The sequence below is a fragment of the Centropristis striata genome, chromosome 10, assembly GCF_030273125.1.
Source record: "Centropristis striata isolate RG_2023a ecotype Rhode Island chromosome 10, C.striata_1.0, whole genome shotgun sequence".
NCBI lineage: Eukaryota > Metazoa > Chordata > Actinopteri > Perciformes > Serranidae > Centropristis > Centropristis striata.
In genome coordinates this window covers 12,303,776-12,308,029 of record NC_081526.1, presented here as the reverse complement: position 1 = coordinate 12,308,029, position 4,254 = coordinate 12,303,776, and positions in this window count along the sequence as shown.

The window sequence follows — 4,254 nt, the reverse complement described above, 5'->3', positions numbered from 1 at the left end:
GTCGTCTCTCCCCCCTCCGCTCCGCCGCGATGGTTTAGCCCGAATTCTAAGTAGCAATTCTAGGTCAGGTCTGTGTGCCAGTGAGAATGTTACTGTCGGACAGCAGCGAGACGCCAGCGTCCACTCCATGTAACACGGTAAACACTAAAACATACAAGTACACAGAGGGGGACAACACGCTTAAACTGTGGTTCGGAAAAATATTTAACTGTACTTGGCACAGTTTGTCTTTGTGGAGACATCGAACTTCCCCCATCTAACTCGGGAGTTCCAAACTTGAGGACGTTCTTAGAGGATAATGTTTTTCAGATGCAATTTTGCAACAATTTTTCAAGTTGATTAATTTATTGAAATATTTTTTTAACTATTTATAGTTCCACCTTCATAATAATGCCACTTTGCTGCTTTTCTTTTATGTGATAGTAATCACCTTAAAGGGACAGTTCACCCCCAAATCAAAAATGCATATTTTTTCTCTTGGGCCTACCTGTAGTGCCAGCCTAGGCCGGCTCTACGCAGGGGCAAGAGGGGGCAGGGCCCCCTTAAATAAATGTCTTTCCCCCTCAAATCAAAATTTTAGAAGTTGAGAAAGTACATTTTAATATACTCACAAAATTAATATACATTACAATTTGACAAAAGTATCTGCAGTAGCCGAAAAAAGGGACACACGATACACGATTGTTGGTTGAAGTCTGGATGAAGGATGTTTTATTTTATTTTATTCATTTATTTTATTTTTATTTTTCAGTTTCCCACCCTGAGGTACTGCCACCTTATTGTGGTCAGGGGTTTGCGTGCCTCAGTGACCTTAAGAGCTGAAGACCAGCAGGAGCTTAGTGTTCAGGTGCGACACCCAAGTTGGACAGGTCTAAAAGGTAGAGGCCTGACAAAGTGCAATCCACTTCTCCAGGGTTGGACACATAGAGCCCTTTCAATGAAGAAAGCACCGTTACTATAAGCACAGTAAAAAGTGCTGGAGCATGATGTGTACACATGATGCCCCCTTCACATTTCTGACTGCCCCCTCATATATGCTTGCCTAGAACCGGCCCTGGAGGAAATTTTTTTCCAGATGCAATTTTGCAACTATTTTTGAAGTTGATTAATTTATTGAAACATTTTTTAACTATTTCTAGTTCCAGCTTCATAATAATGCCACTTTGCTGCTTTTCTTGTATGTAATAGTAGTCACCTTAAAGGGACAGAAAATCAAAAATGCATTTTTTTTCTTAGACCTACCTGTAGTGCCAGCCTATGTAGATTACATTTACAAAACTCAACAGCACTTTATCTATAACCCATGATCCAATCAAAAATAATCTGCAACAGTTTAATATAGGAACTATACTAGAAAGAAATTAATTCCTACATGAAACTTCTAACAACAATGTTTGTGGGTTATGTTCAGTTGCATGGTCCATTTTTCTGGAAAGAGACAATACTGTTAAGTTTTTTCAGATACATTTTTTGGTGCTTTAGGCATCAAAAGAAAAGACCCATATATCTGATATTCCATTATATTCAATAGATTGCAGACATTGCTAAAATGGTTGGATTCACTCCAAAATAAAAAAAATGTTTTTCTCTTGGGCCTACCTGTAGTACCAGCCTATTTATCAATTTAGGTTGTTTTGGTGAGAGTTGCTGAATGTTGGAGGTATGAGCTGTAGAGATGTCTGCCTTCTCTCCAATATAATGTAATATGGACTCGCCTTGTGGTGGTTAATGCGTCAAAAAACAATTTTTCAATAGCAGTGTCTCTTTCTATAAGTCATGACACGCTGACTAAAGATAATCCACACTTTTGTTTGAGCATATTCATGTAGGAACTATACAAGAAAGAAAAACGTTCCTACATCAAACTACTTACCAGATTATTTTAAGTAAAATAATCATACTTTTTTAAATGCAATTTTTTTTTGGTGCTTTGGGTATCACAAGCAAAGTGCCATATAGCCGAGTTCCATTATATTCAAGAGAAGGCAGACATTTTAACAATGGCTACAATTTAACAAAAACCAACACAGTCTTGATTGGAAAATAGCACCACAGATGAAATAAAAGTTATTAGTTTTTTTATTTTGGGGAGAAATGTCACTTTAAAGATTTGGAGTGCTTGTCAATACATTTATAGATGTTACCTTTGGTTTTAGGATTTTATGTTGCTATTTTTCTGTATCTTCTGATATTCTAGATCAAATTATCTGTGGTGGAAAAAGTACTCATATCCTTTACTTCAGTAAAAGTAGAAATAGCCTGCTGTAGTCTGAAAATATCCCACTACAATTAAAATGTTGAATTAAAAGACTTAATTCAGTCAAAATAAGTATGTTTTCATTCCAGAATGAACACAAAGTATCAATAGTAAAAGTACTTACTATGCAGAGTGGCACATGCATAAATAATATATCCCTCATAGTGATGCATTAAAGTGCACATCACTTACTTCTTGCAGCTGGTAAAGTTTGGGCTAATGTTTTATTTCTTAATCTACTGTCAGGTATCTTAATCTATTATCATACATTATAATGTATTACTTTATTTATATTTTTTATTAATAACCTGAATCTGCAAAGTAACTAAAATTGTCCAAAAAAATGTAGTAAAAGAAAACAAAAGTACAATATTTGCCTCCAAACTGTAGTCACGTAGAAGCAGAAAGTACCAATATAGCATGGAAATACTCAAGTCAAAAATGTACTTAAGTTCAGTTCTTAAGAAAATGTGCAACTAATAAAGTGTTTGGCAGATTGATCTATAATTGTTTGTTGCAGCCCAGCTTCACTCTCACTGTTGACATTAAGCCATTTATAGCATAACATTCTGGTTATTTTTTGTCCAGATGTTTTTCTCCGTTAATGAAGCTGTCAGTTCAGCAGCAGCTGTAATAAAATGTGTTGCTCGTTTTTTTTTGTTTTTTTTTCAAAGAAGCCCTTGCTTAGCTGCATCTGCATTTGTATTAAAGAAGTACAGTAAAGTCAATACACTTCCATTTAGTTGAGGAAATCACAAGAGGGGAAAAACAGTAAAATAAATAAATAAATGAAGCAACAATGGTTGCAATATTCAGTTTTGTTGTTGTTGTTTTTGGATTCTGAAAACCCTCAATCCTACATTCCCCACAATGCAACCATCTTTTCACTGATCCTCCCTGCCTGGCAAACGGCCATGACTTTCAAACTCCACCTCCAGTTTGTGATTCATGTTTTCTGTTGTAAATGTGTAGTCTTAAAGCTCATGCTGAGATAACCTGATGGAACAGAGCTTTAAATTCATGTGTGTAATGTTGGCTGAGTTCCCCTTTAAGACACTCAAAACATACAAGTATGAGTTGTGTACTTTACTGAAAAAAAGTTCATTAATCACATGATTTCTGGTTTATCCCCTAAAACATCAAAGCCACAGCCGTCATGAAGAAAACTAATCATTCAAAGGAAATGTATGTAAAAATAAAAGGAATACTGAAAGAAAGAAGAAGAAAGGGGTCTTTGCTGCAGATCAGCCCTGTAGGCATTCAAATGAATACACAAAGAGAGAAATGATATACAGTAGCATAGATAGATAGATAGATATCTCAGAGGGGTAAAGTTGTGTTACTGTTTCATTGTCCACCCGATTTATATAAATGATGGGTGGAAGTTAAATAATGCACACAGTTCATCCATTGAATGTTAGTGGAAAAAACAGACTAAAAAGACTAACATCATTATCATAGAGGATTTTTCAAGTTTATCACTAGGTCATCCTTTATTCCTTTTCTTTCAACAGGCTTACATCAAGTTTCAGTCGTGTTCATGATGCACAAAGTAGCTAATGACATTAAAAAAAATTGTCTGGTGCCACTTGATAAATAAGATTATGTTCGGATACAGCAAACATACACACTCACACACACACACACACACACACACACACACACACGCACACACTTATCAGACTATAACAAGCCTCAGAGGAAGAGTGAAACATTAAGAACATGCAATGTGAGAGTGGTCCTTCTCAATATTTAATCAAGATACATTTCAAATCTAACCCAAATGTATAATCAAGACAACTGGGGATTGAATGAATTGGTGTTTAAGTGCACACAATATTAGCTGGCCTGATTATGTGTGTGTGTGCCTGTGTGTGTGTTCTCTACTTATGCAAGAAATGATTTAGACTCTCAAAGTGAAGATGTCTTTTCAAACTGAGACGTTCTTCTTCAAGAGGATGTTTGAGGGTGAGGACTCGGTTTTGTGTGTGCACGGC